Source organism: Lactuca serriola, chromosome 7 (genome assembly GCF_051521515.1).
Source record: "Lactuca serriola cultivar US96UC23 chromosome 7, Lser_US96UC23_V15, whole genome shotgun sequence".
NCBI lineage: Eukaryota > Viridiplantae > Streptophyta > Magnoliopsida > Asterales > Asteraceae > Lactuca > Lactuca serriola.
The window spans coordinates 68,233,147-68,261,096 of NC_136414.1; the positions used below are offsets into that span (position 1 = coordinate 68,233,147).

Genomic DNA, 27,950 nt, shown 5'->3' on the forward strand with positions numbered 1-27,950 from the left:
AAAACGACATTTTACAAAGTTTAAATCCAAATGAATGAAGACACACTTTACAAAGTTTAAAGCTAAGGGGGACAAAGTAAAATTTGACAAAGTTGAGGGCGGTAATTATAGGAAAATCATATTATATATACTACGGAAAAAATACAAACACAATATACAAAGTGCAAAATCGATGGGTTAAATGATATTTTATAAAGTAGAGGGGTGTAAAATGTCATTTTATAAAATACGGGTTAATAGAAAAAAAAACATAGAAGAAAACGGTTTAAAATGGAAAAGTAAAGAAAATGAAAGGGGTGAAAACCAAACATTAGTTTTTAGAAGATATATAATTTGTGTGTGTGTATATATATATATATATATATATATATATATATATATATATATATATATATATATATATATATATATATATATATATACACACTAGGGATGTTTAAGGGCCATGCTAAGCACGACCCACCAATACATTAAAGAAGATACAATAGCTATGAAAATATGATACTATAGTAAGCAAATCAGTGGTGAATTAAAATAACATTCATTTGAAAGTACAATGCTATATTTATGTATATTTTCCAAAGTACATTTGCTTAATACAAAAAAGTGTATTGTAACTAACCTTTTTTCTCTCAACCATTGACTTTAGTGTCTAAAAGCTTCACATGTATAATCCTGATAGGAAATAAATACCAAATATAAAAAGCTAAGTGTCTATGGAAAAAAAGGATAGTAACCTTCACTTGGATAGGACATGGAGATCTTGTAGATTTATTGTACGCAACGTATTTATTGAATCTTGATGATTGTAAGTAGAGCAAGTGGCATAAAGAACCAACTGATTTGTACCACTTGATCATGAATGTACCTTGTCACTGAACTTGTTGGTACATAATGAGAGCATTATTTAAAAAAGAAAACTCAGAGCCCGTTTTGTTTTCTTTTATGAATAGTTCGATTAATAGCTTCTCGAAGGCATAAAACTCTTAGTTGATCAAACTGTGATGTCACTAAAATACTTACTTCTTTGATTAATCACCGTTAAACCGATGTAGAAATATTCTACTATTATGTAATCGAACACACCATATAAATGGTTTTAGTAAAGTAGAAAATGTTTGATATCAAAAAACATCACCCAACTTTAGGGCAATATAGGAAAAGGATTCGGTACCACACCTAAAACTTTGATAATTGCCCCATCACTTATAACATCTGAGAGGATTTTAAAGGAGGGATCTGAGAAAATATCAAATACCTACAAGTGAACCAACTATACTTGAAAAACAAATTCAGCATTCCAATACTGGTTAAAGATCACGAAAATTTGGAGAAGCAATTTGAACAAATGAGGTTCATGACACCGAGATTCTCAAATAAAGCTTATTTGAAGTAAATTATAGCGTCTTGAACCAACAACAAAATATTTGAAGTCATTGAATCTGCCAAAAGCAATATGACCCCATACAATATGCAATTTTACCAAAATGGTTATAGATTATAACAATGTCAACACACATTCAATATGCCAATAGTCTATAATAAGTACGATGAAGCATATATTTTTTTTTTGTCATAGATAAAGGAGATGAGTTACCACTTGTATTTTGTTTATCTGTTTACACTACTTTATAGAACCAAATTCCATAGTCAGTACCCTTAACAAAATGAAACGCAAATCAACAAAGTTAGTTCCAAGTCCGATAATTTGGTCGAGATGTTTGCATGCACGATTCTAGGAACAAGAATTGTTTTCTTAATGATTAATTTAGAACCTGTAATACTCTCAATGATTGATTGGCATTTCTCTTGTTGCTTCTTGAACCTAATTAAAATTACTTGCAATGATCACATCCAGGTAGTGGTAACTTCGTTACCAAACTATAGATGGATCAGGAAATCAAAATATATATCAACCAAAGAAAGGCATGTCTAAATGAGCAAATATCAAGCATCCTAGAACTTTACTAAAAAAAAAAAAAAAAAAAAAAAAAAAAAAAAAAAAAAAAAATCTAAACAATGCTTGCTTCTGGTCAACAACGTTTTACTTAAAAACCAATTGTTTTATTTCGGTCACATTTAATAGACTCTGACATTTCTTATATATACCAAGTTCTTCCAAACGATTAATAGCTCATAATATTTTATTTCCATCCTATGTAAAAGATATGCCTTGGTTGGGGTTTTGATCAAAAGTTGCCACTATTATGCCTCTTGAATTTCCATATTGTGAATGCGTTTGGTGGATTGGGTTATCCAGACATCAAAAATTATTATAGAAAAATCACAAGTAAACTACCAATTACATTCAAAAACTAGGGTTAACAAATTATGATAACTTTTTACCCAAATAACAGTTCTATAGAGAAAAGTATCACAAAATCAAAGAATTAAATATACACGAACATTCAAATTTTAATTACCAAAAGTTAATTTGAAGATAAAAGAATAGATTACTTGACCGTTGAAGGAATATGTTTAGACAACCTTATTTGAGCAACTCCCAACTCTCTTCCGTAGAGAATTAGATGATCCTGAAATCAAAATCCCCCAAAAAAAAACAAATTAATCGGTTAAAGGTTAAGAATTTAAGATACATGATTTTGAGAAACTTACTCAGTGGGTGTCCAATGGGATTTAAATATATAAAGGCATATCCGGAAGGTAAGATAACCCTAAAATTGGAAGAATGACAACCCCTGTCCAGTCATAATAGAAGAATGAAGCCTTCAAGACGGAAGCAAATGGTGGTGAAGGTGTGATTTCATGAGGGTGTGTGTGTGAGAGAGAGAGAGATAGAGAGAGAAGGCGTTGGTTGTGCTTACAGTCGCACCTCCAATCAAGGTTGGAAGATCTTGAACACCGTCTCTCTAGTTGGGGATTTGGTGAAACAAGAAAGAAGAAAAGAAAAGGGGATGGAGTGGTGGTGACAGTTGCGATAGAAACCAGACCCGACTGAATAGAGTCACTCTTCTCTTTGTCTTCAACCGGAGTGGTGAAACGCAGAGAAAAACCCAAAAATTGGACTTCCAAATGATAATACCTAGACGATGATTTAATGTCTTTGGTACGGTGCGGTGGTGTATTAGGAGTTGGGAAAACATTGAAAGCGGTGGAGAAAAAATGTAGAAAAGAAAAAGAAGGAAGAGTATCCAGAACCAAGGCATATTGACACCATCTGCTCTTCTCTAAATTCATCAAACGTGCTATGTGTCTTCCTTAAAAAGAAACACAGATGACTTACCCGAAAGAATCTTGCCTTTTTTCTTTCTGAAATCTCCAATCCTACGCGCACAAGTAGAAAAAGGAGTAATCCAGACGCGCAGAAAATTACCTATGCGTGTAAAGCACGAAGTCACCTCAAGCAAAAAGCTTTTTGTATATAATAATGATATATATATATATATATATATATATATATATATATATATATATATATATATATATATATATATATATATATATATATAAGAAAAGAATAGTTTTTAGGTCACATGATAATTCTCCGGCTCTATAATGTTTCTTTAGGTTAATTCCATTGACATGAAACTTTACCAATCTATCATTTTTATTTATTTATTCGTAAACTAGATTAAAGACTTGTGTATTAAACAGTTTGATTAAAAAATTATATAGTTAGGTATAAACATCGGACATTTGTAAAACAAAAAATTTGAACAATAGATGATTGAAATAAGGAATGAGTACATACTTTAATCTAGTAGTAAAGCAACATTTGTAACATCCCAAAAATGCCAATATTTTTTTTTTATTTTAGAACATAGTGTCATACAAAAATTGGTTTTAAATACAATCAATATTAATTGTATTTTCAAACGTCAGAGTATATTAAATTAATTGATGTGGAAAAAGCCATCAGGGGATGCAGTGCAGTCAAGTTGGGCCCTTCCCTTTGGAACTAGAAGTACCCGAAAATGTTTAAACCGCAAAATTGAAATCACAACCTTAGTGAGTTCCCCAAAATACTATATACCATAAATCGAATAGGGAATGCTATTTTCATATCATAGTCTTATAATCATTATCATGCCATGAGACACATTATGGTCATTCATTGCCATGTCGGGTGACCAAAACCCAGGTCGTACAAACAAGTGCCAAGAGCCACCTCTTAGTCTATAATGCAAGTATCACAAAGACATCTAGCATCCTACATATAATTGCCATGGTATAAGCCCTAGTCTTGCATACAAATTTTTGGGATCCATATCCATGTCTTTCATATAATTATAGGGGTCACCACCTGGTCTTCCTACATGGTATAGTGAAAAGTATTACCTAACTCATAAAGTCGACTAAAAACTCATCTCAATGCTACATCATCCACAACTATCAGATCTCCTTCAACCAACAAATGGGTGTTAAACACCACCTAATAACCCACACAAGGTAAACCCTAAGTCTATCTTCTAAAGATAGAAACTTGACCAAAAGTAAAACCATGCCAAAAGTCAATGGTCAAAGTCAAAGTTAACAGCCAACATTGTCAACCAATAAGCCTCACGCCGTGACCAGCCCTTGGTCACGTCGTGAGAACTCGCTCAGATTCTAACTCAACACTCTCCAACTCATCCAACTCGGTCATGAACAACGCGTTGAGAAAATCTTATGAAATGAACATTTCTCTATCACGTCATAAGCACAAAAGACACAACAATCGCGGATTCCATCCATGGTCACATCTTGACACCCTCAGTGTCACGTTGTGACTGTAGTCTGAAGCAACATCCTACAAATTTAAGTCAATCCACTAAGCCTCTACCCTAACTTTTCCAAAAGCTAAAAGGGACTCAAAACGTCCATAAAAATGATTACTTTATAGACATACATGCCTCATTCATGTCCTATAGGGATGAGCAGTTTGTCCCAAATCCCGATCCCGTACCGATACAGTATCGGAACCGGTACCGAACCGTACCGAATTTAAAAATATGGGACGGTACTTGGTACTCCAAACACATGAAATTCGGGAATCAGTATCGTAGGTACAGGTACCAGTACCGAGTACCGGTCCATTCCCGCTACCGGTACTGGTGATGTTAATTCGGTTCGGTCGGGATTAACTTTTGATCAAATTTGGTATTCGGGAAATCGGAAATGGTACAGGTTGATACCGATTCCGTTCCACGCTCATCCCTAATGTCCTATATCCATTCTAGGTTAAAACTGAAGAGATAACACCAAAACCCACATGCATGGACCCAATACACAACCAACTTCTAGATCTAAACCTTATGATACTCAAGGGACCCTTAGAATTCATAAAGTTGCTAAATTTATGAATTTTTTCCTTTCAAGCTTGCTCAAACCTGAAGAACATGGGAAAAAAACTTGGATCTAGCAACATTAAGCAATAAATTTTGGATCTTGGATACTTACCAACGTCCAGAATGAGGAAAAGATGGAGATGATGAAGTTTCCTTGCTAGATCTACTACTATAACACTTTCTTCTCCTTCTTCAAGCTACCAAAAATACACCAAAAGTCCAAGAACAACCCAAAGGGATTAGGGTTAGGTTCTTTTGATATTTGAGGATAATGGAGGCTGATGGGGAACCCTAAATCAAGCTAATGAGGTTTAAATATGAAGGAAACCCTAAATGATTATGAGATTGTCCTGCAACCTTCCTCACGTCGTGACACCCTATGTGTCACGTCGTGAGCATGGTCCGGATACGCATTCTTCACTTTTGCTTGTCACGTTGTGACCTTTCTATGGTCGCGTCGTGACACCCAACTTATCCCAAAAACCAAGTTGTTGACTCATAATGCTTTAAACTGATCCATTCTGGAAAACGGGTGTTACAACTGTTGTCACACCCCCAAACCGGAACGGTGGAAACGTTCAAAGGTGGAGGACATCATGTTTAGTATCACAACACATGTATCATAGCAATCATAGCAACAAACAACCATTGTATTAATATTAAAGTGTTTACAAGTAGCGATTCACAAACAAATCCAAAAGTAAATAACAAAATAAGACATGAAGCTACTATACTTCATCTTCTGAATCCCAACGCGCGTCCCTGTCTACTAGTTTCCTGAGAATACAAGTTATTTTGAAAAAGAGGATCAACATTTAAACTGGTGAGTTCATAAGTATTTTAGTGATGTAAAGTAAGTTGAAAGTTCTTTTAGAAAAGTTTGCATGTTCCTCCAGAAGATCCTATATCTTCTGGTATGATGAAAGTTAAGTAAAAATGGCTCTACAATCCTTTCTATGAGTACTAAATGGATACAAGTTATATAAATCCCTGAGTAAACAAACAATCGGTTGTGTAAATATGCCCTAAGCCCACAACCAAACAAGGAAAAAGATATGAGGTGGAAGTCACACATCCCATTGTTTATTAGATCTTCGTTGTATATAACCCTGGCGCATTCATCTGGTACTCACGGAGTTAACTGTAATAGTTCCTTTATATTTGATGAAAACATTCTTTAAGAAAACCCTTATTTCTTTTAGTAAAAATGGTAACCATAATAGTTCCTTCTATAATCACTTAGTTTATACCAGTTATATATAATCTAATATCGAACGGATAGTTAATTATGTGAATCTGCCCTAAGCCCACAACCAAACAAGGAACATGAAGTAAGGCGGAAAGCACACATCCAACTGCCTATCGGATATTAATTATATATAACTCTGATGTATAAACGAAAGTATTATGGAATTAACCACTAAAGGTCCTTTAAGTTATAATGGTTTAATAAAATGGATTAAACCCTTTTACTGATAAGTTTCTAGTTTAGTTTACTACATGTTCTATCTGAAAAGTCTGTTTTTGTACTAGAAAATGATGTACTGAATTTGTATGTTATGACCTGACCTATACCTGGTACCCATTATGATTACTTAGTGTATACGGAATATATATATATATATATATATATATATATATATATATATATATATATATATATATATATATATAGCTAAGATCGAATAGATAGTAAACTGGGTGTATATGCGCTAAGCCCACAACCAAACAAGGAACAGGAAATGAAGCGGAAAGCATACACCCTACTATCTGTCAGACCCGATTTATATATATCCCTGATGTATAAACTAAGGAATCATAAAGTTCGCATTATAGGCCTCCTTTCTAATTGAATATATTAAGACCCGATTTAATCGTTTTCCCCAAGATTTTAAAATTTACTATAATATATATAAATTAAATATTTTTAATGATATTTTTAATTAGAAGACGTACCGCTGGTCGCTAGGGACTTCGGGGTAGTTTATCTTGCGGTAATCATCAGAATCCGTCCATCCGCGCCTGAGTTCTTCGTTATCGGGCAGTTCCTCTGGTAGTGCCCCGTCTCATCACAGCCATAACAGACATGGTTTATTTCTACTCCAGGGACTTGGGAGATTGGTTGTGTCAGTGCTCTGCAGAACCGAGCAGTGTGCCCTTTCCTACGGCAATTCAAGCAATGCATTTCCCGACATACTCCGGTGTGGTGGTACTTACACTTTCCGTACTTCGGGAGAGTTCCAACATATCGATTGGCAGGTGATGGGGTAGCAGGCGTTGTGGCGGCGTACATAGTAGTCACTTGTTTCTCCTGTGGGGTTTCCTAGGTTGTTCTCTCTTTCCTCTTCTTCCCCAACTTTTGTTTATAGTCTCCGTCCTTTGATGGCTCGGGAACAGAGACCACTAACCCATGACGGACTCCATGGTCAACGAGCCGCTAGGCCACGTGTTTGGCGCTATAGAATGTAGTTGGTTTAGAAGACAGCACATCTCCTTGAATCGGGGTAGATAAACCCCAAATGTACCTTTCTATCTTCTTACTTTCCAGGGTAACCATCTCAGGGCATAGTGCTGCCAGGTCGTTGAACCTGTTAGTATAGGTCACTATGTCTGAGCCGACCATGGTATGCTCCCCTAGTTCTTGTTCTAGCTTTTGAACTTCGCCCCTTGGGCAGTATTCTTCCAACATCATCTCTTTCAGGTTCTCCCAACCTATCGAGTTAGCCATCGGTAGGGTCGGTGACAAAACATGGCTATTCCACCATGTTAGGGTTCTGTCGGAGAAGGTGCAGGCAGCAAACTTCACTTTTCTCCCTTCTGGGCATGAACAGTTTTCAAAGACCGAATCTGTTTTCTCAAACCATCGCCTCAGAGCAATGACTCCTCCATTTTCATTAAAGGATTTGGGTTTGCAGTTCATGAAATCCTTATACGAACACTCCCGTGGGTGTCCGTGGGTAACTCTGGGGTTTGTCAAGTGGGTACCGCTACTAGATCCATTGGTACCACTTTCGTTGAGGTGGGTTAAAGCAGCTAATATTGCGGCTGCTATTGCTGCTTGGAGAGCAACAGGATTAAATTGGTGGAGAAGGTAGTGGAGTTTGAACTAGAGTTATGGGAGTAGTGCATCTCGCTGGTCGACGTGGAGGCATCTTGCTAAAAAGAATACACAGATAAGATGGAAATAAGTCTATAGCTGTGGATACAAATCAAAAGCAGAATGACAAAGTTATCCTAGTTCTAAGTGTATCTGGTTCTGACTTACATAGGGTTCTGGAAACAATTCATAAAAGGAGTCTTACCAAATAAACTTTATGAATCAGAAGTGGCTATCCTCGAATGAATCTCTGTGAATTGAACAACTGATGCTGACTGCATGCAACGAAATAATCCTAACACATAGTGTGAGTAGTGAAATTACAAGCTCACTAAGTCAAGTAAGGTAATTATTTATTAGTGTGACGTATTAAGACGTTTTAGTTTCTCCGGCTGATCACTTCTTGGAAAACTCTCTTTGTCTCTCCTTGACTCCTCTGTTGTCTGCCATGATGGAGTGGTTACATCTATCAGGGTTTGTCGTATGAGAACGAAAGTTTCTAAAGAATCTATGAGATTAAGGGTAACATTATGGGGTGATCCTTACTGGGTCGTCCTATAATTACGCAATGTATACAATTTGTATATAATTCAAGATTAAATAGATCTTCTAATAAGTGATCCTACTCCAAAACCACAACCAAACAAGGAACATGTAGTTAAGCATAGATCACAAATTCTAAGTCTATAAAACCTCAATTATATAAAACCTTGGAAGCATACACTCCGGAATCATAGACCTACCAGAAGGGTCCTTTAAATTCTCACATAAGTTAATTATAGTGTCTAAAATACTCCTATAGTATTTTAATGTAATGAACTTGGTATGTTTTAAACTTGGTGTTGTCTTGTTGTATCATAAAATACTCTCATAGTATTCTAACTTTATGTACTGATCTAGAAATCCCTTGAATAGAGTTAGGTAAGTTTTAAGACTGTTGCAACACCACATCACTCCCAAGCACATGTCGGTCACATCTCAAAGGAATATAGTTGATCAGGCTATATTGGTCCCAGATATGATTACATAACTGCCTAGGTTTGACCGCAATGTTCAACCTTTAAATACTTATGTTCTGTTCTCCTTGTGATACTTGTTCTTGTATGTATATATGTATAAGCAAGTATGTATACTTTTATAAAGTATTGTTATATTCTTAAAATATAGTATTATTCAGAGCACTTAGGCCCCATTGTATTTATAGTTGTATATCTTTTATAGGTTGATATATTTAGTTCACTGTAAACAATGCTCTGATACCAATCTGTCACACCCCCAAACCGGAACGGCGGAAACGTTCGGGGCGGAGGATGTCATGTTTAGTATCACAAAACATGTATCATAGCAATCATAGTAACAAACAACCATTGTATTAATATTAAAGTGTTTGCAAGTAGTCATTCACGAACGAATCCAAAAGTAAATAACAAAATAAGACATGAAGCTACTATACTTCATCTTTTGAATCCTAGCGTGCATGCCTGTCTACTAGTTTCCTAAGATTACAAGTTATTTTGAAAGAGAGGATCAGCATTTAAGCTGGTGAGTTCATAAGTATTTTAGTGATGTAAAGTAAGATGAAAGTTCTTTTAGAAAAGTTTGTCTGTTCCTCCAGAAGATCCTATATCTTCTCGTATGATGAAAGGTAAGTAAAAATGGCTCTATAATCCTTTATGAATACTAAATGGATACAAGTTATTTAAATCCCAGAGTAAACAAACAATCGGTTGTGTAAATCTGCCGTAAGTCCACAACCAAACAAGGAACAGGAAATGAGGCGGAAGTCACACATCCCATTGTTTGTTAGATCTTCGTTGTATATAACCCTGGCGCATTCATCTGGTACTCACGGAGTTATCTGTAATAGCTCCTTTATATTTGATGAAAACATTCTTTAAGAAAACCCTTATTTCTTTTAGTAAAAATGGTAACCATAATAGTTCCTTCTATAATCACTTAGTTTATACCAGTTATATATAATCTAATATCGAACAGGTAGTTAATTGTGTGAATCTGCCCTAAGCCCACAACCAAACAAGGAACAAAAAGTAAGGCGGAAAGCACACATCCAACTGTCTATCGGATATTAATTATATATAACTCTGATGTATAAACAAAGGTATTATGGTATTAACTACTAAAGGTCCTTTAAGTTATACTGGTTTAACAAAATGGATTAAACCCTTTTACTGATAAGTTTCTAGTTTAGTTTACTACATGTTCTATCTGAAAAGTCTGTTTTTGTACTAGAAAATGATGTATTGAATTTGTATGTTATGACCTGACCTATACCTGATACCCCTTATGATTACTTAGTGTATACGGAATATATATATATATATATATATATATATATATATATATATATATATATATATAAGATCGAATAGATAGTAGACTGGGTGTATCTGCGCTAAGCCTACAACCAAACAAGGAACAGGAAATGAAGCGGAAAGCACACACCCTACTATCTGTTGGACCAGATTTATATATCCCTGATGTATAAACTAAGGAATCATAAAGTTAGCATTATAGGCCCCCTTTCTAAGTGAATGTACTAAGACTCGACTGTACTGCTTGTCTTTTGTAATAATGAAAGTATACAGTAGTATTTTAAAGTGACTACTGAAGTACTGACTACCTTAAAACCTGTTTGTTAATTAAGGTTAAGATGTGAAGTGGTTGTAACCATACTGATATGACACGTGATAACATGACAACCTAATGGCGCCAAAACTGATGTGATATTTGTCACCCCAGGCATGACTGCCTAACTATAGCTGGTGCGAGGTGTCAATCCCGTATAGATCTATACACAAACTCATGCTCTCCCTCCAGGAGACCCTGGTTATAAAATGCAACCTAACAAGTATATTGCTAAGTCGTGAAGTAGTGACTCACATTAATGCTATAGTATTCTTGTATTAGTATTGTATGTTCTCTTTGTATAGTGTAAGTATGTTCCTCCCTGTTTCTCATTATAGTATGTTTGAACTCCTAAACTATACCTATTATAGTTTACTAGTATGATTACTTGGGCTGTTACTGAATTGAAGAAAAGACTCATTTATCTACTGAGTTATGATTGTACTTTAAAAATGGAGTTTTGTACACTTTAAAGTTGATGGGTTTTAGCCATAAGAACTTTCCTATGTGCACATGCAAAACCCTAATGCTCGGATCTAGGCTTTCTAATTAAACATGCTTTGAATCCAAGACTTCTAATAACTATTTAGGCTAAGTAACAACATTGAAACAGATCTAGAATCATACCTTTGAATTCCTTGTTGACCTTGTTATCTTGGAGCTTCTAGAGTCGCAAATGTCACTCCTCTAATGGCTTACAAACACCAATAGCAAGGAGGATGATTTGGGAGAGAGGAGAGGGGAGGAATTTCGACCAGAGGTTCCTTACTTTAGGTTCAGTGTCGAATTCCATCAGCCATAGGGTCTATTTATACTTGTAGACTCCTTAAGGATTACAGATAAGTCCCTATCAGATAATCTTCTCTTAAGGCTATCCAAATCCATTCCTAAGATAAGCCTTTGGACGATTTTAGCTATCCTATATCTTATAGAATTCGTCCATAGAATATCCAAATGGATTTACAGTCTAAAGTTTAACTATCAAACAATTGACAGTTTATACCCCTTTATTTAATTAACTTCTTTAAGTCACCAAATTAATTCTAATTAATTTTATGACTTATATTAATCAAATAACAATATATTATTCATTATATTATTCCCATAATATATTAATAATATTTACTCTCTCTTATTAAATCATCCTATCAAGTTGCTATGGTGAAGGCAACCCAAAAGGACCATGCACAACCGGATCAAATACTTGCCTAATATAGTTACAGCCTTAGACACTATTCCAACAGTCTCCCACTTGGATAAATCTAGTAACTATACAAGTACAATTCGGTTTGCAATCGTAGCTCTCAAAGACGCTGTCAAACTATGATCTAATCAATCTTGTCCTTTAGATAAGGGATCGTACAGTCCTCTGTTAGATATCATGCTGACAATCCTATGGAATGGTTAGTCAAGCATTTAGGTTTCTCGATCTCTGATTTATTTGACATAGAACTTAATCGAACACATCAATTCAGTTCTGACCGGGCCCGACACATAAGTCAAATCAAATCATCGAGCGGCCGAGATATCGCTTTTACCTTCTTAGATAAAAGTTACAGATAAACTTCGACTTATATGCATTTACTTATTCATTAACCAACTATACACAACAATGCGTTTTATAACACCGAGTTACTGATGCGTTTTCGCATTATCAATGTACAACCAATTAACAAATAACAAACCATATATCTAGGTTTTAAGACTATATGATATTATTGTCTTGCGATCACCCTTTTATATCTTATTCCATAAGGTGATTCTAGCAAGCGCGGGTTTGTTCCAATGCTCAAAACTAGTTCATAAGCACTCATGAACGTTGCAGCAACCCTTTGCTATGTCTAACACCATTTAGACAATCTACACACCAATTCCTGACAATCTTCATTCATATCTACTTCCAACATATGAACGATTGTGGACAATTTGAACAATTCTATTATTCCTAATAATTTCAATTATTCTGGAAGTCAAAACATGCAAAGTGAAACAATAGTTAAACAATTAACATAAGACAGTAACATTACTCATAAATAAAACTCATTTATTTAATCATCAAATGTTAATTACATTTATCTATTACACGTTTCTAATACTATCTAATCTATGCTAATATCATCCTTCAGCCCAATACTCCTAGCATGCTATAAGTGCTTAACCCTACTCAGTCCCTTCGTAAGCGGATCTGCTGGGTTATCTTCTGATGATATCCTCTTCACTACGAGTTGTCCTTCTTCTACACGATGTCTAATGAAGTGATATTTTCTGTCAATATGTCTTGATCTACCATGATCCCTCGGTTCCTTGGTTAAGGCAACCGCTCCTTCGTTATCACAGAAAATCTCCATGGGCTCCTTTATGGCAGGTACGACTCCAAGATCACCGATGAAGTTCTTTAGCCATATTGCCTCCTTCGACGCTTCGCTCGCTGCAATGTACTCTGATTCGCACGTTGAATCAGCTACAGTCTCCTGCTTGGAACTCTTCCATGTCACTGCTCCTCCATTTAGGGTAAAGACCCAGCCCGACTGCGAACGGTAATTGTCCCTGTCGGTCTGAAAACTGGCGTCACTATACCCTCGCACCTTCAAGTCATCACTCCCTCCGAGGACTAAGAACCATTCCTTCGTCCTCCGAAGGTACTTAAGGATATTCTTCACCACAATCCAATGTGCTTTGCCAGGATTCCCTTGATATCTGCTAACCATGCTTAAAGCGAAGGCTACATCAGGGCGAGTACAAGTCATAGCGTACATGATTGAGCCAACTGCGGAAGCATATGGTACTCGGCTCATTTCTGCTATCTCAGCTTCGGTACTCGGACTTTGAGTCTTACTCATCTTGGCATTACTTTGTATTGGTAATTCTCCCTTCTTTGAGTTTTCCATACTAAAACGTTTCAGTACCTTCTCCAAGTAAGTGTTCTGACTAAGTCCAATTAGTCTCTTACTTCTTTCTCTCACTATCCTTATTCCCAAAATGTAAGAAGCCTTTCCGAGGTCCTTCATAGCGAAGCACTTCCCGAGCCAGGACTTAACTTCCTGCAGATTCGGGATGTCGTTTCCTATGAGTAATATGTCATCGACATATAGAACGAGGAAGCTTACTATACTCCTACTGGCTTTGACATATACACAAGACTCGTATTCGCTTCGTACAAATCCAAACTCTTTGACTTTCTCATCGAAGCAAAGATTCCATCTGCGAGATGCTTGATTAAGTCCATAAATGGACTTCTCAAGCTTATACACTCTATTCGGATGCTTCGGATCCACAAACCCCTCGGGCTGAGCCATGTAAACATCCTCAGCCAACTTCCCGTTAAGGAAAGCGGTCTTGACATCCATTTGCCAAATCTCATAATCATGAAATGCGGCAATAGCTAGCATCACTCTAATAGATTTAATCTTCGCAACTGGTGAGAAGGTCTCATCATAGTCAACTCTAGGAGTTTGAGTAAAGCCCTTCGCAACCAATCGCGCTTTGTATGTGTGCACGTTTCCATCCACGTCGGTCTTTTTCTTGAAGATCCATTTGCACCCAACGGTCTTACGTCCGGACACATAATCAACCAAATTCCAAACTTGGTTATCATACATGGATTGGATCTCGCTATCCATTGCCTCTTTCCATTTCCCCTTCGGTAGTAATATGAAGGCCATAAAACTGGGGATGAACTCTAACTCTATCGGAACGTCTAAGAGGTAAGGATTCGTCAATTGGTTCAACCGGAGTTTCCTCCTCGGGTTGAGTGCCAGCGGTAGAGGTTCCTTCATCTATCGATTCTTGAATCTCTTCAAGTTCGATTTGCCTCCCACTGTCTCCTTGGCTTATGAGTTCTCGCTCTCGGAAAACTCCTCTCCTCGCAACGAAGACAACATTGTCCTTCGGTCTATAGAAGAGATATCCAAAGGATGTCTGCGGGTAGCCGATGAAAATACATCGCTCACTTCGAGGTTCAAGCTTGTCGTGAGTATCTCGTCTTACGAAAGCCTCGCAACCCCAAACCTTGATATGTGCCAACGAGGGAGCTTTCCCTGTCCACATCTCGTGAGGTGTTTTGGCAACCTTCTTGGTAGGGACTCGGTTAAGGATATGGCGGCAGTCTCTAAGGCATACCCCCAAAAAGAGATAGGTAGTGAAGCACGACTCATCATAGAGCGAACCATATCCAATAAGGTTCGATTACGCCTTTCTGCCACACCATTCAACTGCGGTGTCCTTGGAGGCGTCAATTGCGAAACTATTCCACACTCCTTGAGATAATCGTGGAATTCAAGACTTAGGTACTCTCCTCCTCGATCGGATCGAAGCATCTTGATTTTCCTGCCCAATTGATTCTCCACTTCATTCTTGAACTCTTTGAACTTTTCAAAGGTTTCTGACTTTTGCTTGATTAAGTAGATATACCCATATCTACTATAGTCATCTGTAAAAGTCACATAGAAGCGGTTCCCATCCTTCGTGGTTGATCTAAATGGTCCACATACATCAGTATGTATTAGGTCCAATAGACCTTTACCTCTTTCACATGTACTTGTGAAGGGTGATTTAGTCATCTTTCCAAGTAAACAAGATTCGCATGTGTCATCTTCCCTAAGGTCGAATGACTCCAACACTCCATCCTTTTGGAGTTGGGCTATGCGTTTCTTGTTGACATGTCCAAGACGACAATGCCACAAGGATGCTTTATCCATACTAGTGGAAGAATCAATATTCAAAACATCATTTCCTAAGTTATCAACAATCGTAACAGTTTCATATATTCCATTACATGGTATAGCTTCAAAGTAAAAGACACCATTTAGATAAGCCAAAATAGAACCATTCTCATTATTAAAAGAAAATCTAAATCCTTGTCTATATAAACCATGAAATGAAATGATTTTTCTTGCCATTTCTGGCGAATAGCAACAATTGTTCAAATCTAAAACCAAACTATTCCTAAGCACTAAAGAATACACTCCAATCTTGGTTACAGGCGACGATCTTCTCTTCCCCATGATTAGATTGATCCTTCCTTGTTCCATATCCCTACTTCTTCTTAGTCCCTGCACATTAGAACAAATGTGATAACCACAACCGTTATCAAGGACCCAAGAAATAGCATGATTAGAATCGTTAGATTTAATTGCGTATATACCTGCGAAAGATGGCTTGATCTTTCCTTCTTTGATTGCTTGCAGGTACTCTGGGCAGCTTCTCTTCCAATGTCCTATCTTGTGGCAGTGGTGGCACTCTGCCTCCTTCGGGTTAGGACAGGGCTTAGCGGGATCAACTTTGGTCCCACTAGAAGAGACACCATCTCGGGCTTTGACCTTGCGATAGTTCTTCGATGAAGCCTTCCTCTTCTTTCCCTTTCCTTGACCAATAGCCAAGACAGGAGCAGCAGGTGGATTGGGAGTCGGTGCAGCAGACTTGTCTTTGAAGTTGCTCTCAGCAACCCTCAAGAGACCTTGGAGCTTGCTTAGGGTGACCTCCTCTTTGTTCATGTGGTAGGTCATCCTAAACTGGTTGTACATCGGAGGCAAAGAGTGAAGCACCATGTCGATCGCCAAGTCTTCCCCGAAGTCAACATTTAACTTGCGAAGGCGGTCGATGTGACAACCCCAAATCTAATTCCGTTACAAATCCCATCTTCACTAACGGAACGTGTCATTATACGTTATTTTATGTAATATTTGGAATCGTCAATATCTGAATATCTAAATTTATGCATGGCTTAATATTATCATAAGAAAAGGTAACTCGTATGTGTTAACCCCGTTTAACCTAATAGAGTTGTATTACCTTTTCAACCACTTCACCCGGGTAAAAAGTTTTAACCCAGTTAACTTTAAACATCGGGTAGCCGTGTATCGGGTGCGATACCCAAGACATATGCAATGGGTGTGCACAACATTTGAACATTCATTTACCACACATCCACTCTCTCTCTCTCTACTTTCTCTCTCTAGACTCGAAATCGACCCCGAATCCGCTAATTTCCGACTTCCAAACGTAAGTACTCACCCTCTATCTTATTCTAGTCATACTTCATTGCATTTGAGGGCCAAAATCATAGGAATCAAGGTCCAAAGAGGAGTTTACGGCCTAAGAAGCTCCTTAGGCCGTAAACCCCCAAAACCAAGCCAAAGACCAAGTTTTTCCTTCTTGTGAGTTAGTATACTAATTAAGGCTTATAACTAGAAGAGTTTGGACATTAAAACACTAGAAGTTGATGCTTAAAAAGGAGTTTACGGCCCAAGCATGTGCTTAGGCCGTAAACACCTCAAACACCCCATAAATCTATGTTTTAAGCCCCAAAAACACTTCTAGGATGTTTGGTAAATTAGACTTGACTCCAAGGAACACTTAAATGCATCAAACAACTCCATTTGAGGCCAAAAAGAGGAGTTTACGGCCTAGCTTAAGCTTGGGCCGTAAACACCCAAATTTTTGTGTCAAACAAGTCCCTAAACTACCCTAGTGCATGAAAGGAATTTATCTAAGGCCTATGGAAGTGTGTTGTACAATTAAACTTCACATTTGGGAACAAAATGAAGAGTTTACGGCCAAGGATGTTCTTGGGCCGTAAACTCCCCAAAAATGTATGCCAAATTGATCCAAACTCACTATAGGGCCTTCTAGGATTTTTCTAAGCCATTTGGGACCATGTTGTACAAGTAAAACCTACATCTTGAAGGGTCTATAGGAGTTTACGGCCCAAGAACAAGTCTTGGCCGTAAACTCCCCAAAAATGGCACAAATTATGATGTTCAATCCTTCCCTCTTGGTCCAAAACACACACCACTAAATTAAGGAAGTGAAATAAGGCCCTAAACACACATTTTGGAGTGTCACAAGAGTTTACGGCCAAGCCTAGGGGGGCTTACGGCCGTAAACTCCCAAAGAATGGCTTTTAAGCCGTAAACTCTAAGAGAGTGAACTCAAGGACCCTCCTGTAAATCATCCATGGCCTTGTACCACTCCCGGGAACCCTTTCTAGGCCTTAAAACCCCGAAAACGACACTAGAATGTTCAAATACTATAATGAGAGGCATAAGATGATTAACTTCTTGTAAAATACATATTTCATATGACATTAGGGTCCTAAAAGGTGCTCAAGTGGTTATTTGGTACCAAACGCTCAATCGACACTTTTACCCGATTTACCCGATTCGCCCGATTTCCACAATTTCAGGTGAGTTCATACTCCTTAATGAACCTTTCAAATGTTTTAAATGTTTTAGGGGGGAGATAAAAGTTGCTTACAAATGTTTATGTAAAGTTTTACAGAACGATTTCCATGTTGCAAGGATTAATCACATGTGATTCACTACCCTTAGTTCAAATCACATGTGATTTGTCCCTATGCTTTAAAAACGGGTTTTACCCTTTTCAAACTATTTGTAAACAGTAATTCATAATTTAAATGTTCTTTTGGGAAAATACTTTTACTTAATCAATTTACTTAGAAAATGTAACCAATCTGATATATTTATATAAGTAAGACTTGGAGGACTTAGGACCGATATCTCGCCTTATTTCCTGTTCTTGTTTGATTGTGGGCTTAGGGTAGCAGTTATCCGTCCGACTGTCGTTGAATTCTTAGTTATATAAATTGTATATCAGTATGGGATACAAATGCTACTGCTTTCACTTAACGATAAAGTCACTAACGTGCTAAGAACTATCCCCACTAAGATAACCATAATAGGTATGGTTACGGTTGCTACAGCTACTACTCGCTAAAGTCATTACTATCTACACTATAATTCTCACTATTACTAGACGATATACTAGTAAGAGAATACACTATGATCAATACTAAAGGATTACTACACTATAACAATAGGGAAAACACTAAACAAACAATAATACGCTAATCCACTACGAGGTACTCTATTCGCTATCCACTACGCCCGGAGTTTTCCAGCAGGAAGACGACTCTACATGTATAGATCTATACGGGGCAGACGCTATTACATCCCGACTATTAATCTCAGTCCGCGCCGTGCAGGCCCAGGGATGCCACTACTTCACTATATTGTGCATGACTGGGAAGGTCATGGGATCCTCTATTAACCTCACTATTAGTGATATACAAAGAATACACTACAACTACTCTAAAATACTACACTAAATGATAAATTACATCCCGAAGTAAGTAAGTATCTATCACTAAAGGAAGTTTGCACCTCTATCACTAATTTCAGGCCTAACCTATTCTATCACATTTACTATTTGGAGATTTGCCGTTATACTTTACTATAAACGGTTTCAAAGAAATGAAGAAATGTATACTTTTCACAGATTGTCACTAAAAATGTATTTCTGGAAAAATATGGGTTTTTTCTAAATTTCTACTACTTATGAATATAAATGATACATTTTTCGTACTAATGCTTTGTATACAAAACTCACACTAAATTCTTATGAACTCACCAGCTTTATGCTGATAATCGTTTTCAAAATAACTTGTATCTTCAGGTCAAAGATAGACAGGTACAGACGCAACATTTTTGGAGAAGGTGGAGCACACAAGACCCATCTCTTATTTTTGATTTACTTTTGGGTGATTGTTAAACATTACAAATCACACTTGTAATTAAATTCACTACATAATGCTATGGTTGTATGTTTCTGGTTTCTACTATTATGCAATTGTGATGATACTGTTCCCTACGTCATCCACCCCGAAACGTATTCCGCCGTTATCGGTTTTGGGGTGTGACAGATTGGTATCAGAGCATTGTTTATAGTGAATCAAGTATATCAACCTATAAAAGATATACGAACTATAAACACTTCGGGACTAAAACACTCTGACCAAGAATATATACTGTTAAGTATCTAAAAGATCTAACTAAGTATATATATACTCACATCACTATAAAACACAGGAATCCGTATTATCCTAGAACAAAACGAAAGTATTAAGATTGTTGGGCAGCGCAATTGGGTTTAGAGACATATAGTCACATTCAGGATGATGTAGCCTGATCAACTACGTTTTCCTGGGGGTGACTAGCATGTGCCTAAGTTTGGTTGTGATGTTGCAACAAGTCTAAAACTTACCAACAATACCACAATAACGCTACCATAAGAATACTATAGGAGTATTCTGTATCTCTAGATTATACGTATGTGTTAACAAAAACGGTCGTTACTAGTAGGACAATAGTTGCTAAGTGGATACACCACGATTACATGTGATTAGGGCGCTATAGACTCAGAATCTGCAGCCTTTGCTTCATTCCCTGTTCTTGTTTGATTGGGGGTCTGAAGTTAGGGTGGTTTATTCGAAGGACTATCTTGTTTCGGTTACATGTAATTGGTATGCACTATGCAAGTATTGGGTCAACTAGTAATGATTCGTCCTATAAGTATCTTAGAATAGTACGTCTATTAATCTTATCTTCCCCCTTTTCTCGCGTAGATAACATGGTTGGCTTCCACCTACCCGGTGATCCGTACTTTCCGAACCAGGGCAATGGAGGGTGGCTCGAAGAGGAGTCAGACGACGATCACCCTATTCCTTTGGATGATCATCATGCTGAAGGCTTTTCGGATAGCTCGAGCTCCGAGCCGGAAGTCAACAACCAACCTCCTGATGCCCCGGACCCTAACCCCCGACCGGCATTTCAGGGCCCCACTCCTATGTGGGCAATATCCTTGCGTCGATGGAGCGAGGAGCAGGGTCAGCCTTTACCTTACAATGGAGACCGAAGTTTCTACAACATAAGCGAAGGAGGATCAGCAGATCGGGTTCTGCCCATCATGATCCGAAGAATTGCCAGGAATGTTGAGCAAAGTCAAGCTGCCATTGGTCGAGTTGTAGAGGTGGATGCCAACTCAAATCTCAACACTGTTCGCATTCGCCAACTCGAAGAAGCCATGGACAGGACAAGGAGGACCAACGAGGCTCTGCAGCATCAGCTGGCTGCATCCCGAGTGGAAGTTAGGGAACTCCGAGCACGCCAAAGGACTCATGATCGACACCTTCAAGAAGTTATGCGTCAACTAGAGGATCTGAGGGTTCGCCCGACAAGCAATCGTCGCCAGTAGAAGACATCTAGTTACCTCACTCTTTTGTTTAAAGGACTAGCCTTTTATCTCTATGTTCCGTAGGTCTCTTGTCTGTAAACATTCCTAGTTTAAAAGTACTCTAGTTGAACCTCTAAACTGCCAACATTTTCTCTATGGTGTGATGTAAGACCTACTGCTAGGTCAATTTTCATGAACTTCTGTTGCATCATTAATACCAGTATATTGGCAGATGATTTCTCTATTACTATAACTCTTACCCTAATCTTGGATTATGTTGATTTAATCCATGAAACACTCTATTCATGTTCGCAATAGGCTCTTACTATTGCTATCATTTCTATGATCTTCCAGTGAAGGATGCCTCCACGAAAGCGTCCCAACAGAGGAAGACCTGAAACTCAAACCCCTCCTCCACCACCTCCTCCTCCACAGTTCGATCCGGTGTTGTTCCAAACGGCTGTGACTGCGGCTGTAACAGCAGCCATGGCCCAAATGAACTCGGGCGATGCAAGTGGTGGAAATTCTAGATTTGGTGAAGTCCACCAACGAGTGCAGGGATGCACTTATAAAGACTTCATGAATTGTAAACCTGCTTTCTTTGATGGAACCGGAGGAATTCTGGCATTGTCCCAATGGTTCGAAAGAACCGAAGCTGTGTTCGAGATGTGCTCTTGTCCCGAAGAGAGCAAAATCAAGTTCGCTACTGCTACCCTCACTAACAGAGCTTTGTCATGGTGGAATGGCCATGTCAACTCACTCTCCTTGGTCACAGCCAATGCCATGGGCTGGGACACTCTAAAGGATCTTATGAGAGGAGAGTACTGCCCTAGGGGCGAAGTTCAGAAGCTTGAGGAAGAACTCTGGAACCTCAAGATGAAGGGGACCGACATAACGGCTTATACGGCCAGGTTTTGCGACTTGGCGGCTATGTGTCCCAACATGATCCCCTCTGAAAACAAGAAGATTGAACGTTACATCTGGGGTTTAGTGCCCCCGTATCGAGGAAATGTTCTGGCCTCACGCCCTACCACTTTTGACAGCGCCAAGGAATTGGCCCAGAGTCTGATCAACCACGAAATCTCCTCCACTCCAGTAACAACAACCACTGCACCTTCCGGATCATCTGATAGAAAGAGGAAACGATGGGATAAGAAGAAAGGCAAGAAAACTCAAACCGCCTCCAAGGACCAGCAAATTGTGGCGGTCCATGCTGCCACCATCCCAGCCGCACCAGCTGCTCCAGCCCCACCGAAGGCTTACAGTGGGAACTTGCCTAAGTGTCCCAAGTGCCCTTTTCACCACAACGGTCCATGCCGTGAATTGCAGTGTTCCAACTGCGGACGGAAGGGCCATACTGTCCGATTTTGCAAGGCCCCTCCTAAACCTATCACACAGGTTCCTGGTACGGGAGTGACCCCGACGTGTTATGGCTGCGGTGAAGCAGGCCATTTTAAGAAGAACTGTCCGAAGGCTGCCAATGCTGGGGGAACTGGAAGATTACTTGCTATCGGTCACAATGAAGCGGTAGCTGATCCCACGGTGGTCACGGGTACGTTTCTTCTCAACAACTCTTATGCCTGTGTCTTATTCGATAGTGGTGCAGAAAGAAGCTTCATAAATCAAAACTTTAAACACATACTCAAACAAACCCCTCAACCACTAAAAGAAACATTCGTCGTAGAAATGGCTAATGGGAAGACAGAAAGCTCTAATGAAATCTATATAGGTTGTACTCTCACGCTAGATGATCACCTCTTTTTAATCGATCTTATACCAGTCTCAATCAAAAATTTTGATGTCATCGTTGGTATGGATTGGTTAAGTCTTCACTACGCCGACATCCTATGCTCCGAGAAAGCCATTCGCCTGAACTTTCCGAATCGAGAGACCCTATTGATATACGGAGATAAGCCAAGTACAAACCTTCGTATCATCTCTAGTATTCAGGCTCAGAAATACTTGCGCAAGGAATATCGCGCCTTTCTTGCTCACGTCGTCGACACTAACCAGAAATCGAAAGAGCTAAAAGACATTCCTGTAGTATGCGATTTTCCTGATGTCTTTCCGGAGGATCTTCCAGGCCTACCTCCCAAACGACAGGTTGAATTCAGAATCGACCTAATCCCAGGAGCTACTCCCGTAGCTAAGTCGCCCTACCGTCTAGCGCCTGCCGAAATGCAAGAACTATCCGGTCAACTCAACGAACTGCTCAGCAAGGGCTTTATAAGACCGAGCTTCTCACCTTGGGGAGCTCCAGTCTTGTTTGTGAAGAAAAAGGATGGGTCATTTCGGATGTGCATCGATTATAGGGAACTCAATAAACTCACGATCAAAAATCGCTATCCTCTCCCTCGTATCGACGACCTATTCGACCAACTCCAAGGAGCAAGTTACTTCTCCAAGATTGATCTTAGATCGGGGTATCATCAGTTACGGGTGTTAGAGGAAGATGTTCCGAAGACAGCCTTCCGAACCCGCTACGGGCATTTTGAGTTCGTAGTGATGCCCTTTGGACTGACTAACGCCCCCGCGGTATTCATGGACTTGATGAATAGGGTATGTCGTCCATATCTAGATCAGTTTGTCATCGTATTTATTGACGACATACTTGTCTACTCTCGAAGCGAGGAAGAGCACAGAAATCATTTACGATTAGTCCTGGAAACCCTGCGATCCGAGAAGTTGTATGCAAAGTTCTCTATGTGCGAGTTTTGGATCCGGAGAGTTGAATTCTTAGGGCACGTGGTCAGTGAAGACGGAATCCACGTGGACCCCTCCAAAATCAAAGCTATTGAGAACTGGTCAGCACCAAAGACGCCTACGGAAATTCGTCAATTTCTAGGCCTCGCTGGCTACTACCGTCGGTTCATCCAAAATTTCTCTAGGATTGCGAAACCTCTCACCATGCTAACACAGAAGGGTGTATCATTCGACTGGGAAGAGAAACAGGAGAAGGCATTTCAGACCCTGAAGCGAGCCCTATGCACCGCACCAGTATTATCCCTTCCCGAAGGGACAGAAGATTTCGTCGTATACTGTGATGCATCCAATCAGGGGCTCGGTTGTGTCTTGATGCAACGAGGCAAGGTTATCGCCTATGCCTCGAGACAGCTAAAGAACCATGAAGTGAACTACACTACTCACGACCTCGAGTTAGGAGCGGTCGTCTTTGCATTAAAAATCTGGAGACACTACTTGTATGGGACGAAGAGCGTGGTGTACACTGATCATAAAAGCCTCCAACATATACTAAACCAAAAAGAACTCAACATGAGACAGCGTCGATGGGTCGAATTACTTAACGATTACGACTGTGAAATTAGATATCATCCGGGGAAAGCCAACGTAGTAGCGGACGCCCTGAGCAGAAAAGAGTATTCCGGACGAAGGACCAAGTCGTTGACAATGACTATACATTCACATCTATCCACACAGATCAAAGAGGCTCAGCTGGAAGCTTTAAAGCCTGGAAACGTGACGGGAGAATCCCTGCGCGAAATGGATAAAAATCTGGAGGTTAAGAGTGACGGAGCCTATTACTTTATGGACCGAATCTGGACTCCACGCCATGGAGGTTTCAGAGATTTGGTTATGAGGGAAGCACACAACACTCGTTACTCCGTCCACCCGGGTTCAGATAAGATGTACTTGGATCTCAAAAAGCTATACTGGTGGCCAAACATGAAAGCGGAGATCGCTACCTTTGTAGGTAAATGCCTTACTTGCGCGAAGGTCAAAGTAGAATGTCAAAAGCCATCAGGACTCCTCCAACAACCAGAAATACCAGAATGGAAGTGGGAGCGAATCACAATGGACTTCATCACCAAGCTGCCCAAGACAGCAGGTGGATTAGATACCATTTGGGTCATCGTTGACAGGTTGACCAAGTCCGCCCATTTCCTACCCATCAAAGAGACGGATAAGATGGAAAAACTCACTAGGACTTATATAAAGGAAATAGTGCGATTACATGGCGTCCCTATATCTATTATATCAGACAGAGATAGTAGATTCACCTCTAGATTTTGGCAATCATTACAAAAGGCACTAGGGACGAGGCTGGATATGAGTACAGCCTACCATCCGCAGACTGACGGACAAAGTGAGAGGACGATCTAAACATTAGAAGACATGCTGCGAGCCTGTGTGATCGACTTCGGGAAATCGTGGGATACACACTTACCTCTTGTGGAGTTTTCCTACAACAATAGTTATCATACGAGCATCAAGGCAGCTCCATTCGAAGCCCTCTACGGCCGGAAGTGCAGATCCCCTTTGTGTTGGGCCGAGGTGGGAGACACTCAGTTAGCTAAAGGACGAGTTCCTGACAGCGCCCTCACTGGTCCAGAGATCATTCGAGAGACGACTGAGAAGATTGTACAAATACGTGAACGACTAAAAGCCGCTAGGGATCGACAGAAAAGCTACGCCGACAAACGAAGAAAACCCTTGGAATTCCAGGTGGGAGACCGAGTCCTTCTGAAGGTCTCGCCCTGGAAAGGCACGATACGCTTTGGGAAGCGTGGAAAGTTAAACCCAAGGTACATAGGGCCTTTTGAGATTCTTGCCAGAATCGGCCCTGTAGCTTACAAACTAAACTTACCCCACGAGCTAAGTAACATACATCCTACCTTTCACGTCTCAAACTTGAAGAAATGGCTGTCAGACGAGACTCTCGTGATCCCTCTCGACGAGATCGAGATCAATGAGAGCCTCAACTTCGTGGAAGAACCTGCTGAGGTTTTGGATCGTGAAGTAAAACGGACGAAACAAAGCCGCATTCCAATTGTGAAGGTTCGGTGGAACGCCAAGCGAGGACCGGAATTCACTTGGGAGCGCGAGGATCAAATGAAACTCAAATACCCTCATCTCTTCGCTTAGTAATATTGTAATATCGTATCTGTTGTATTCTAAATTTCGGGACGAAATTCCCCTAACGGGGGGATGATGTGACAACCCCAAATCTAATTCCGTTACAAATCCCATCTTCACTAACGGAACGTGTCATTATACGTTATTTTATGTAATATTTGGAATCGTCAATATCTGAATATCTAAATTTATGCATGGCTTAATATTATCATAAGAAAAGGTAACTCGTATGTGTTAACCCCGTTTAACCTAATAGAGTTGTATTACCTTTTCAACCACTTCACCCGGGTAAAAAGTTTTAACCCAGTTAACTTTAAACATCGGGTAGCCGTGTATCGGGTGCGATACCCGAGACATATGAAATGGGTGTGCACAACATTTGAACATTCATTTACCACACATCCACTCTCTCTCTCTCTACTTTCTCTCTCTAGACTCGAAATCGACCCCGAATCCGCTAATTTCCGACTTCCAAACGTAAGTACTCACCCTCTATCTTATTCTAGTCATACTTCATTGCATTTGAGGGCCAAAATCATAGGAATCAAGGTCCAAAGAGGAGTTTACGGCCTAAGAAGCTCCTTAGGCCGTAAACCCCCAAAACCAAGCCAAAGACCAAGTTTTTCCTTCTTGTGAGTTAGTATACTAATTAAGGCTTATAACTAGAAGAGTTTGGACATTAAAACACTAGAAGTTGATGCTTAAAAAGGAGTTTACAGCCCAAGCATGTGCTTAGGCCGTAAACACCTCAAACACCCCATAAATCTATGTTTTAAGCCCCAAAAACACTTCTAGGATGTTTGGTAAATTAGACTTGACTCCAAGGAACACTTAAATGCATCAAACAACTCCATTTGAGGCCAAAAAGAGGAGTTTACGGCCTAGCTTAAGCTTGGGCCGTAAACACCCAAATTTTTGTGTCAAACAAGTCCCTAAACTACCCTAGTGCATGAAAGGAATTTATCTAAGGCCTATGGAAGTGTGTTGTACAATTAAACTTCACATTTGGGAACAAAATGAAGAGTTTACGGCCAAGGATGTTCTTGGGCCGTAAACTCCCCAAAAATGTATGCCAAATTGATCCAAACTCACTATAGGGCCTTCTAGGATTTTTCTAAGCCATTTGGGACCATGTTGTACAAGTAAAACCTACATCTTGAAGGGTCTATAGGAGTTTACGGCCCAAGAACAAGTCTTGGCCGTAAACTCCCCAAAAATGGCACAAATTATGATGTTCAATCCTTCCCTCTTGGTCCAAAACACACACCACTAAATTAAGGAAGTGAAATAAGGCCCTAAACACACATTTTGGAGTGTCACAAGAGTTTACGGCCAAGCCTAGGGGGGCTTACGGCCGTAAAATCCCAAAGAATGGCTTTTAAGCCGTAAACTCTAAGAGAGTGAACTCAAGGACCCTCCTGTAAATCATCCATGGCCTTGTACCACTCCCGGGAACCCTTTCTAGGCCTTAAAACCCCGAAAACGACACTAGAATGTTCAAATACTATAATGAGAGGCATAAGATGATTAACTTCTTGTAAAATACATATTTCATATGACATTAGGGTCCTAAAAGGTGCTCAAGTGGTTATTTGGTACCAAACGCTCAATCGACACTTTTACCCGATTTACCCGATTCGCCCGATTTCCACGATTTCAGGTGAGTTCATACCCCTTAATGAACCTTTCAAATGTTTTAAATGTTTTAGGGGGGAGATAAAAGTTGCTTACAAATGTTTATGTAAAGTTTTACAGAACGATTTCCATGTTGCAAGGATTAATCACATGTGATTCACTACCCTTAGTTCAAATCACATGTGATTTGTCCCTATGCTTTAAAAACGGGTTTTACCCTTTTCAAACTATTTGTAAACAGTAATTCAGAATTTAAATGTTCTTTTGGGAAAATACTTTTACTTAATCAATTTACTTAGAAAATGTAACCAATCTGATATATTTATATAAGTAAGACTTGGAGGACTTAGGACCGATATCTCGCCTTATTTCCTGTTCTT

General features: G+C 39.3%; 1 pseudogene; it reads left to right on the forward strand.

Moving 5' to 3' along the window:
- The first annotated feature begins 8,164 nt into the window (after window positions 1-8,164).
- Window positions 8,165-27,950, forward strand: part of LOC145064068 (putative protein phosphatase 2C 27) — a 28,737-nt pseudogene continuing 8,951 nt past the window's right edge.